Here is a 12817-nt window from a genome sequence, read left to right on the forward strand (position 1 = left end):
CCATCACCCTCCCGCCCGATTACATGGCTCACACCTTCCTCCAAAAGGGCATTAAATTCTGTCTAGATTGTTCTTTAGAATAGTGCCTTTTACATCCACCTGAGGGAGTCCAGGAGGTTCTCATTTTAATGCCTCATCCATGCACATTTCCTTAGTACTGAGCTGAAGCATCAGCCTAGATTATGCGCTTAGGTCTTCGGGGTGGGGTTGTAAACTGGTAGCCTTTTGACTCCAAGTTGAGAACTCTAATACTGAAGCAATGGAGATACCTACTCTGAACTGACCCTCAATCTTACCCTTATTATCAGCCCAATGTTATTGAGAGCTTGGGGATATTTGTTTTCAAGAGTAGTAGGGGAGGGAAGGAATCAGAGTCCATGGTGGGATAGACACACATGATGGTGGCTCTTTTAACTTACCGCCCCCGGCATCAAACAGGGATGTTTCTCATTGTAGAAGCTGCCCTAACAGGTGAGGGCAGCCTAACAGGTTGTCTAACAGGTAGCAGGTCTGCTACAATAATCTACTGTTCCGAGGGATGGAAGTGAAAATTATCCTCAGTTCTCAAGCGGGCTTGATGAGTCAGTTAGCCTTTTCTTTCTCTGGACTTCTGTCCTGAGGCATAATAAAGTAATTCCTTATTGGTTATTAGAGGTACATATTTTCATTCCAGAACAATAAAACCATAAGATAAAAGAGCAGAAGTAGGCCATTCAGCCCATCGAATCTGCTCTGCCATTCAGTGAGATCATGACTGATTTGATATAATCCTCAACTCCACTTTCCCGCCTTATCCCCAAAATCCTTGATTCCCTTATTGATTTAGAATCTGTTTATCTCAGCCTTGAGCATTATTAATGGCAGCCCTTTGTGGTAAAGAGTTGCACAGGTTCACTACCCTTTGAGAGAAGAAATTCCTCCTCATCCCTGTCTTAAATTAGTGACCTCCTCACTCTGAGATTATGTCCCCTGGTGCTCGACTATCTTACGAGGGGAAGCATCCTCTCAGAATCTACTCTTAAAGCCCCCTGAATAGCCACAGCATTACTTTGCAAAGCAACTGCAATATGAACAGTAATTTTAGTCTTTCTTTACAAGACTAATTCTATTTTGCCTCCTTTACTTTTCACCACCTTGCTCCAAAGCCTAGCCGAAAAGTCTCAGTTGGATATACACTACCTTCTTTTCACATGCTGTCACACGCACACACATATTTTAGTGGAGGATTAGAGGCTTTCTGAAGGGAGTTCGACTGTTACATGAAAAGGAAACGTGCAAGGTTGTGGGGTTTGGTGGGGCGGGGGGCAGGGTAATGGCACTTCCTGAATGGGTGGCACAGTGGTTAACACTGCTGTTTCACAGCGCTGGGGACCCTGGTTCGATTCCTGGCTTGGGTCACCATCTATGTGAGGAGTTTGCACGTTCTCCCCGTGTCTGCATGGGTTTCCTCCAAGTGCTCCGGTTTCCTCCCACATTCTGAAAGACGTGCTGTTTAGGTGCCGGTGTGCGGCGAGTCGGGGAATTTCACAGTAACTTTGTTGCAGTGTTAATGTAAGCCTTACTTGTGACAATAAATCAACTTTATTGCTCAGCAAGCTGGTGTAGGCAATATGGGCCAAATGGCCTCCTTCCGTTCTATAATAATTCTGTGATTCTGTAACTAGTTTTCATTCCAGAACAATAAAACCATAAGATGTTAACAGATATTTGCTGATTTTTTTTAATATCTCTGGCCGAAGGGTTTACTGGCAGTCTGTAGCTTCCCTATTGTCACCCTGACTGAGATCAGTCTACAGCAGCTCTAACCCACCTACCCCCTGCTCACCCTCGTAGGATAAATTTTGTCTAACTTCCCTTCAGTTCTGACAAAGGGTCATCCAGACTCGAAACGTTATTGATCTGTCACAAGTAAAGCTTACATTAACACTGCAATGACATTACTGTGAAATTCCCTTAGTCGCCACACTCCGGCGCCTGTTCAGGTCAATGCACATAACCAGCAGAATGTGGGAGGAATGTCTCTCAGTGTACCAAACAGGCGTCAGACTGTGGCAACTAGGGGATTTTCACAGTAACATCATTGCAGTGTTAATGTAAGCCTACTTGTGACACTAATAAATAAACTTAAAATAATCTTCATACTAACTTTTATTCATTAACATACAACTTACTTCATAGAATCCCTAAGTGAAGAAGGAGGCCATTTAGTCCATCGAATCTGTACCAACAACAATCCCACCCAGGCCCTATCTCTGTAACCCCGATTATTTACTCTTCTAACCCACACATTCTGGGACACTAAGGGGCAATTTAGCATGTCCAATGCACCTAACCTGCACATCTTTGGACTGTGGGAGGAATCCAGAGCACACCCACGCAGACACAGGGAGAATGTGCAAACTTCACCCAGATAGTGACCCAAGCCAGGAATTGAATCTGGGTCCCTGGCACCTTGAAGCAGCAGTGCTAACCATTGTGCCACCATGGCACCCCCTTATCCTTGAATTTTGTGATAAGTGCAAATTGTATTCCAGATCCAAAAGTGGGAGAATATATAGTTATTGATAACTGGGCACCAGTGATATTTTCTGGTCCAATTTACTCATGAATTTGCAGGTTATTAGCTTGTTGAGATTCAGTGTCTGGTTAGGAAGAAGATATTTCAATCACAGACTACTTAACAGCAAAATTAAATAAAGTCCCTGCTGTGTAAATAGCAAGCATGAAGACCATTACCAAGGCAACAGTCCCTAAAAAAAAACTAAACAATCAAACAGATCACTTATAGTAAATTTTACACTGTAATCACACACAAATATGAAAGTCGGCCAAGGAGCAATACTCGTGAAAGTGGTAAAATTACCAGAAAGACTGGAGGAGAAGTTGTATCTGCAATGTGGGCGTCCACACACTAAATCCTCATTTGGAACGTAAGTGGTGCCAATTGTTTCTAGGTCATATAGAACTGAGTGTAATCATGGCATGAGTACGGTTAATACCTTTCACCTTGAGGCTCCTTGACATGAGACAGAAGCCAAAGCCAGCACAGAACAGTGCAGCATTACAGCATATTAGTATAGGTCTCAGAGAAAACAGGCCCATTCTCAGCTACTCAGTAAAACTAATGAACGACATTTCTCTCACCATTTTATGGTACTGTCTTCATTCCTTTGGGTAATCCCGTTTCTTCCCACAGTCCAAAGATGTGTGGGTTAGGCTGATTGGCCATGCTAAAGGTTCTCTCGGTGTTAGGGGGATTAGCAGGGTAAATGTGTGAGGATGTATGGATAAGGCCTGGGTGGGATTGTGTTCAGTGCAGACTCGATGGGCTCAGTGGCCTCTTTCTGCACTGTAGGGAGTCTGTGATTCTATTACTTTGGTACGGAGCCATTGCTGTAAATGTTTACAAGGCCATTTATCGCAAGTCTTTTCCAAATTTCAGACAGTTTTACTTTCACTTAATATGCGTGACTGGTGTCCTGTAGGTTTCTTGGTCTTGTCTCCACTTTATAATATTATTTTGCTCACCTTATGTCTCCCTTTATTGGGTGCTTTCCCTTATTTAAAAACATGGTCAGATTTGTGTGTCAGTGGAGAAGTATCTATCCTGTTCCCTGTGACACATTTGTGATTCAGCAGATCCCTCTGCTGCCTCCATTCATTATGAGCTGACAGGCTTCATTTAGCTACAAAGATCAATGTTCCCAGCTAGAGAAAGTGCACAGGCATTTCACAGAATCACAGAGTGCAGCCAAGGCCCTTCAGCCCATCGAGTCTGCACTGATACGTGAGAAATATCTGACCTATCTAATCCTATTTACCAGCATTTGGCCCAAAGCCCTGAATGTTATGAGTGCCAAGTGCTCATCCAGACACTTTTAAAAGGATATGAGGCAATTCGCCTCCACCACCCTCCTAGGCAGCACATTCCAGATCCTCACCACCTCCAAGCCTCCTGCCCTCACCTTGAACCTGTGTCCCCTCATGACTGACCCTTCAATTAAGAAGTTCCTCCTTATCCACTCTATCAATGTCTCTCATAATCATGAACACCTCGATCTGGTCGCTCCTCAGTTTTCTCTGCTCCTACAAAAACAACCCAGGCCTATCTAATCTCTCTTTATAGCTTAAATGTTCCATCCCAGGCAGCATCCTGGTGAATCTCCTCTGCACCCCCTCCAGTGCATTCACATTCTTCCTATAATGTATCAACTAGAACTGCCCACAGTACTCCAGCTGTGGTCTCACCAAAGTTCTATACAACTCCATTCACAATCTCTCTGCTTTTGTAATCTGTACCTCAATTGATAAAGGCAAGTGTCCTTTTTCACTACCCTACTAACATGCCCTTCTGCCTTGAGAGATCTGTAGAGAAACAAGATTCCTTTGTTCCTCAGAACTTCCTCATGTTATGCTGTTTGTTAAATGCTTCCTTGTCAAATTACTCCTTGCAAAGTGTTTTTCAGGGTTAAACTCCATCTGCCACTTATCTGTCCATTTGATCATCCCGTCTCTAACTTGTAGCCCAAGACACACAACCTCTCTGTAAACCACCTTGCCAATCTTCATGTCATCCACAAACTTACCCATAGTCATCTCTGTCATTTATAGAAATAATGAATAATAGTGGACCCAGCACAGATCTGTGGTACGCCATTGAACGGCGGCTTAAGGTTACTATAACAGTGTTCTGTCATCACCCTCTGTCAACTAAGCTAAATTTGAATCCATCTTATCAAATTATCTTTTATCCCGTATGCATTTGCCTTCTTTATAAGTCTACCATGTGGGACCTTGTCAAAGGCTTTGCAGAAATCCATATAAGCTACAACAACTGTACTGCCCTCATCTACAAACCTGGTCAACTCCTCAAAAAATTTAATCAGATTTGTTAGGCATGACCTCCCTCTGACAAAGCCATGCTGACTATCCCTGATCAAGCTTTGCCTGTCCAAGTAGTGATAGATGCTGTCCTTCAGAATTGTATTCAATAATTTCCCTACCACTCATTGGTCTGTAGTTCCCTGGCTTAGCTTTACCACCTTTCTTAAAAAGCAGACCCTCATTAGCTGTTCTCCAGTTTTCTGGCCCCTCCCCCATGGCCAGAAAGCAATAAAAAAATTGGGTCAGAGCCCCTGCAAACTCCTCCCTTGCCTCCTAAAGCAGCCTAGGGCATAGCTCATCTGGACCTGGAGATTCATCCACTTTTAAGGCTGCCAATGCCTCCCATACCTTGTCACTCTCTATGTCAAGAACTTGTAGTCTCACTCTCCCTGATTTTTGTATCTTCATCTTCATTCTCTTGGGTGAAGGTGGATGTGAAGTATTTATTCAACACTCAATTGGGGTCCTCTGGCTGCACCCACAGATTGCCCACTTGGACCTGAATGGGCCTTACATTTTCCCTGGTTATCCTCTTCCAATCAATATATTGATAGAATATCTTGGGATTTTCCCTACTTTTACCAGCCAGTGTTTTCTCATATTCCCTCTGCTCTCCTAATTACTTTCTTAACCTCCACCCTGCACTTTCTGTACTCCACTGATGACTCCGCTTGTACCTGCTAAAAACCTTTCTTCTCCTTGTCATAGAATATATCTGGTCATCCATGTTCTCTGGGTCTGTTAATCCTTCCTAGAGGGAAGATGTTGGATCTGTACCTTACCCATTTTCTATTTGAATGCACCCCCTCCACACACCTCCCCCCCCCCCACCACTGCTCTCCTGCCACTTTGCCTACAAGTAGCTGTTCCCAGTTTATTTTGCTAAAATTTGCTCCCCTCCAATCCAATTTTTTTTTGCAGCTAATCTATTTCCATGTCCATAACAAGCTTAAATTTTACCATGTTGTGATCGCTATCGCTGAAATGCTCCCCCACCACCACCTCAACCACCTGTCCAGCTTCATTCCCCAGAATTAGGTCATGCATCCTTTGCCGTACTTTACATATTGGCCTAAAAAGCTGTCCTGCAACATTTCAAGAAATCCACTCCATCCATTTGTTGTTGCATTGTGTAGCACTTTATTTTCTTCATGGTTTAGAGGTTATTGTGGGGTTGGTAGAGTTGGTAAATGTGTAATGCAATGAGCGCCATTTCTACTAAAGTAAAGTCTATTTATTAGTCACAAGTAAGGCTTGCGTTAACACTGCAGTGAAGTTACTGTGAAATTCCTCTCGTTGCCACACTCCGGCGCCTGATTCGGGTCACCTAACTAACCAGCACATCTTTCAGAATGTGGGGGGAAACTGGAGCACCCGGGGGAAACCCACACAGACACGGGGAGAATGTATAAACTCCACACAGATAGTGACCCAAGTCAGGTTCCTGGTGCTGTGAAGCATCAGTGCCAACCACTGTACCACCGTGCTGCCCAGCACCGTACTAACGGCCTCTGGTTCATCCCAGGGTCTTCTAGATGAAGTTATGAACAGATTTCTTATCCTGTCTGGGAGATGCTCAAGTTCTTAAGCTCAGTGAAAGTAAAATGGAGAAGGGTGGAATTAGTCGCGTCAAATGTCTGCACCCAAACTGTTGCCTCACCAATCTGAGGGATTCCTTAACTGATTTACTAGGTCTGGATCAGCAGTAGGCACAAGCCCATCGTAAGTGCGGTGATTGTTGCATTAAGGGCAACATAGAAGAAGAGGGTCACCTGGCTTGAGGGACCAATTGAGACTGAGAATGGGTAATCACCCCAGGAGGTGTGTTCCTATCTTGGGCAGAAGTCAATCTGAAGACAAGTAGAAGACATGTAAGGAATGGGGTTGTCAGTGGGCTAGTCCAGGGCAGTCAGGGGGCAACTTGCTTCTGTATGGTTTTTCCTTGTTAATAAATACCCTTTGTGGTTCATGTAGGCACCCATGACATAGGTAGGAAAAGGGACGGGGATATAAAACAGAAATTCAGAGAGTTAGGGTGGAAGCTTAGGGCTAAAACAAACAGAATGGTTATCTTTGGTTTGTTACCTGTGCCGTGGGATAGCATGGAGAAGAATAGAGAGAGAGAACATTTGAACTCGTGGCTAAAGGGATGGTACAGGAGGGAAGGGTTCAGATACTTGGACAATTGGGGCTCATTCTGGGGTAGGTGGGACCTCTACAAGAGGGATGGTCTGCACCTGAACCAGAGGGGAAGTAATATCTTGGGGGGAGAATTTGCCAATGCTATTCAGGGGGGTTTAAACTGATTCTGAGGGGGGATGGGAACCTGAACTGTAGCTCCAATGTACAGGAGGATGAGAATAGGGAGGTCATAGATAACGTTTCTAGGTTACAGCAGTGTATTGGCAGGCAGGAGGGTGGTTTGAAGTGCGTATACTTTAATGCGAGGAGCATACGCAATAAGGTGGACAAACTTGCAGCCTGGATTGGTGCCTGGGACTTTGACATTGTGGCCATTTCAGAGACATGGATAGAGCAGGGACAGGAATGGTTGTTGCAGGTTCCGGGGTTCAGATGTTTCAGTCAGAGCAGAGAAGGTGGTAGAAGAGGGGGAGGCGTGGCATTGTTAGTCAAGGACAGTATTACGGTGGCAGAAAGGACGCTTGATATGGACCTGTCTATTGAGGTAGTGTGGGCTGAGATTAGAAACAGGAAAGGAGAGATCACACTTTTGGGAGTTTTTTATAGGCCTCCAAAAGGTTCCAGAGATGTAGAGGAAGGGATTGCAAAGATGATCCTGGATAGGTGCGAAAGTAACAGGGTAGTTGTTATGGGGGACTTTAACTTTACAAATATCGATTGGAAAAGCTATAGTTCAAGCACGTTAGAGGGGTCAGTTTTTGTCCAATGTGTGCAGGAAGGTTTCATGACACAGTATGTAGATAGGCCAACTAGAGGTGAGGCTACATTGCATTTGGTACTGGGTAATGAACCAGACCAGGTGTTAGACTTGAAGGTAGGTGTGCACTTTGGTGATAGTGACCACAGTTCGGTTACGTTTACCTTAGTGATGGAAAGGGATAGGCATATACCGAAGGGCAGAAGTTATAGCTGGGGGAAAGGTAATTATGAGGCTATTAGGCGAGATTTAGGATACATAGGGTGGAGTAGGAAATTGCAGAGGCTGGGAACATCTGAAATGTGGAGCTTATTCAAGGAGCAGCTACTGCGAGTCCTTGATAAATATGTACCTGTTAGGCAGGGAGGAAGTGGTCGAGCGAGGGAGCCGTAGTATACTAAGGAAGTTGAATCTCTGGTGAAGAGGAAGAAGGAGGCTTATGTAAAGATGAGACATGAAGACTCAGTTAGGGCACTGGAGTGTTATAAATTAGCCAGGAAGGAGCTAAAGAGAGAGTTAAGGAGAGCTAGAAGAGGACATGAGAAGACTTTGGCGGATAGGATCAAGGAAAATCCTAAAGCTTTCTACAGGTATGTCAAGAATAACATGACATGGTAAGAATGGTAAGAATAACATGGTAGTTGATGGGAACTATTCAACCTGGAGTGCAGTTACAAGTGGTGTACCTCAAGGATCTGCTTTGGGGCCACTGCTGTTTGTCATTTTTATAAATAACCTAGATGAGGGTGAAGAAGGATGGATTAGTAAATTTGCTGATGACACCAAAGTCGGAGGAGTTGTAGACAGTGAGGATGGGTGTTACAGTTTGCAGAGGGACATAGATAAGCTGCTGAGCTGGGCCGAGAGGTGGCAGATGGAGTTTAATACGGAAAAGTGTGAGGTGATTCACTTTGGTAAGAATAACAGGAGTACAGAATATAGGGCTAATGGAAGGACTCTTAGTAGTGTTGACAAGCAGAGAGATCTCGGGGTACATGTGCATAGCTCCCTGAAAGTTGGCACCCAGGTTGATAAGGTTGTTAAGAAGGCGTATGGTGTGTTAGCTTTTATTGGTAGAGGGATTAAATTTCAGAGCCGTGAGGTCATGTTACAACTGTACAAAACTCTGGTGCGGCCGCACTTGGAGTATTGTGTACAGTTCTGGTCGCCGCATTATAAGAAAGATGTGGAGACATTGGAAAGGGTGCAGAGGAGGTTTACCAGGATGTTGCCTGGTATGGTAGGAAGGTCTTATGAGGAAAGGCTGAGGGACTTGAGGTTATTTTCATTGGAGAGAAGAAGGTTACAAGGTGACCTGATTGAGGCATACAAGATGGTCAAAGGATTGGATAGGGTGGACAGTGAGAGCCTTTTACCTCGGATGGTGATGGCTAACACAAGGGGACATAGCTTTATGGTGGTAATTATAGGACGGATGTCAGAGGTAGGTTCTTTACTCAGAGGGTAGTAAGGACGTGGAATGCCCTGCCTGCAGCAGTTGTGGACTCGCCAACTTTAAGGGCGTTCAAATGGTCTGTGGATAGGCATATGAATAACATTGGAATAGTTTAGGTTAGAGGGTCATTAGATTGGTTCTACTGGTCGGCGCAACATCAAGGGCCGAAGGGCCTGTACTGCGCTGTAGTGTTCTATGTTCTATGTTCTTTGTGTTCCTGATGATGTCTGTGAGTGTGCATCATCACATTGGTGACAACAGCAGGATGGATTACAAGAACACTGCTTGTGGCTCGACATGTGTGAGTATCCTGGTTGACCTGTTATGGCCATAACTGATGTCTCGGTGGAAGCAAGTAGTAATGAACTGGCCGTGCCAGAGGAGGTACCTGTTAATGTCAATCCTGTGGAAACATCTCCGACTACAGAATTAGACCGTTCTACGACAAACAGGAAAAACCCTCATTCCTAATTGTCCAACTTGTTTAAGTAGATTTAGGACTGAGTAACTTGGTTATTGAAGATTGTATAAACGAATTAGAGGGGGAGAGATGTGGTGACTGTCCCTTTAAAGGCAGGTGAAGGTCACTGGCTTGAGAGAGACCAATTGAAACTGAGTGGGTAATCATCCCAGGGGGTGGAGACCTATATTAGGCAGAAGGCATTTAGAAGACATGTAGGGACTGGGGCAGCCATTGGGCTGCTGGTGTCTACAGTTTTTTCCTTGTTAATAAATACCTTTTATGTTCCTGATTAAGTCTGTGGGGGTGATCTTACTGAAAGAATTCTTAGTCCTAAACAAACATGAAAACAAGAGAAATTCGTGCTTTTTTTGGGCCGCTTAAAAATCAAATCTGACCTGACTTAGTCAAAAAAATCTTGCTAAACTTGAAATCTGTCAACAACAGGGGACCTGGTTGAGGCCTAAAGTGCCTAAAAGCAGGTTGATAGCAGTAGAGGGCGCAATTGCACATGTGTGGATTTCTGTGCTCTGACAGCATAGAAATCTGTCACTGCCTCCTTCAGTTCTAGCCAGCTGGCTTTCATGGCCCATCACCGGAACTACCCCACCACTGCGGGGCTCATGACTGAACTCCCCCTCTCCCCCCTGCCAAGTGTGAGGTTGATCTATCCAGATAGCTGGTGCTGGGGGGAGCGGAATGGTAAGATTGCCTTCCATGAGTATGCATCGTTACAGTAAGTAGTTAGTTTAGATGTCGGCCTCAGCATGTGGCAGCACTCTTGTCTCTAAATCAGAAGGTTGGAATTTGAGCGTATAACCTAGGCTGATGCTTCAGTGCTGTATGGAGGGACTGCTGCGCCATCGCTGGAGCCATCTCTGGGGAGAGGCACTAAACTAAGGCCTCATCAGCTCACCCAGGTGAATGTAAAATATCCCATTATACTTTTGGAAAAAGAGCAGGGAAGTTTTCCTCATAGCCTTGGCGAATGTTCATTCCTCACTCAATATCAAAAAACAGATTCAAAGCAAAAAACTGCAGATGGTGGAAATCTGAATCAAAAACAGAAAAGGCTGGATAAATTCAGCAGGTCTGGAGGCATCAGTGGAGAAAGAAACAAGAATGAACTTTCTAAATCCATATGACCTTAAACAGTTTGGTAGAAGGCTCATGTTAGACTCAATGTTAATTCTGTTTCTCTCTCCACAGAGGCTGGGAGACCTGCTGAATTTATCCAACATTTTCTGTTTTTGCTTCAATGAACAGACCCGTTTGCCGATCTAATTTCTGTTGATGTGCACAAATTGGCTTCTGAGTTTCACTGCATGATGATGGGCGGGATTCTCCCACCATTCACGCCAATAGGATTCTCCTGTCCTGCTGCAGTCAACAGAGATTTGGCTGAGTGTCAAATTCTCCGGCCTTTTTGGCATTGGCGGCAGGGCGTGAACAGCTGGAGAATTCCAGCCTTGATTTCAAAAGTACTTCATTAATTTGGGGTGCTTTGAGATATTGTGAAAGGAGGTTTGGACAGTTTGCTCCCTCTCTGTCTCTCCCTCTGTGTCTCTCTCCCTCCTTCCATTGCACCCGCTCTGCTAATGAGGCTGGTAAAGGAACGGCATTTATGGCTAAACACAAAATTAATCCGCCACTTCATGATGTAAGTACACAAGTCTCAGCTTTCCTTTTATTCAAACAATTCATCCAAATACGTTACAATCCAAATACATTATAATTTCAGAATGATAACTTATTATAAAGCACATTGATAAAATGTCAGGAGCAATTAAACCAGCCATAATACAGCAAGAAAACAACCTCCCTTCCAATCAATATGGAGTCCATTGTAAGTTAAGTTCTCCATCACATCCCGGGGGGTTTTGCTGCCCACGGTGTCACCTTCTAAGGTTTCAACTTCTAGCCAACTGAAACAGTGATTCTCATACAAGTCCCAATCTGGGACAACAGTTCAAAGAACAAAGAAAATTATAGCACAGGAACAGGTCCTTCGGCCCTCCAAGCCTGCACCAATGATGCTGCCTGACTTAACTGAAACCTTCCGGGGACCATATCCCTCTATTCCCATCTTATTCATGTATTTATGCAGACGCCCCTTAAAAGTCACTATTGTATCTGCTTTCACTACCTCGCCCAGCAGCGAGTTCCAGGCACCCAACACCCTCTGTGTAAAAAACTTGCCTCGTACGTCTCTTTTAAACATTTCCCCTTGCACCTTAAACCCATGCCCCTAGTAATTGACTCTTCCAACCTGGGAAAAAGCTTCTGACTATCCACTCTGCCCATGTCCCTCATAATCTTGTAGACTTCTATCAGGTCGCCCCTCAACCTCCGATGAGAACAAACCAAGTTTCTCCAACGTCTCCTCGTAGCTAATGCCTTTCATACCAGGCAACATCCTGGTAAATCTTTTCTGTACCCTCTTCAAAGCCTGCACATCCTTCTGGTAGTTACAGCGAGTTCCACTGACCCTTCCTGGTGTCTGCCTTATAAAGGGCTCAGGTGACCAGTTTCACCTGCGAGGCCATTACCTATTACCAAGGGAGCCCCACAGACAGATCAATTCAAGATTCCCATTGCAATCCATGCAGATTGTCACAGTGTGCCCTCTCTCTCCTCACATTCCTGTGTCCACAAATGGGATTCCAGGACCCTCAGAAGAAATGACAGGGTGGCACGGATGGCACAGTGGTTAGCACTGCTGCCTCGCAGCGCCAGGGACCTGGGTTCGATTCCTGCTTGGGTCACTGACTGTGTGGAGTTTGCACATTCTCCCCGTGTCTGCGTGGGTTTCCTTTGGGTGCTCCGGTTTCCTTCCACAGTCGGAAGATGTGTGGATTAGGTGGATTGTCCATGTTAAATTGCCCCTTAATGTCAGGGGGACTAGCTAGGGTAAACGCATGGGATTATATGGGTAGGGCCTGAGTGGGATTGTGGTCATAAGAACATAAGAACATAAGAAATAGGAGCAGGAGTAGGCCAACTAGCCCTTCGAGCCTGCCCTGCCATTCAATAAGATCATGGCTGATCTGTCGTGGCTCAGTTCCACATTCCCGCCCTCTCCCCATAACCCTTAATCCCCTCTCTTATCAAAAACCCA

At 44.8% G+C, this 12817-nt stretch overlaps 1 protein-coding gene across 1 annotated transcript in view; it reads left to right on the plus strand.

The window, feature by feature from the left end:
• Positions 1-12817, plus strand: part of arhgef17 (Rho guanine nucleotide exchange factor (GEF) 17) — a 458392-nt gene that overhangs the window by 210635 nt on the left and 234940 nt on the right.

The sequence above is a fragment of the Carcharhinus amblyrhynchos genome, chromosome 10, assembly GCF_965287045.1.
Source record: "Carcharhinus amblyrhynchos chromosome 10, sCarAmb.v2.hapA, whole genome shotgun sequence".
NCBI lineage: Eukaryota > Metazoa > Chordata > Chondrichthyes > Carcharhiniformes > Carcharhinidae > Carcharhinus > Carcharhinus amblyrhynchos.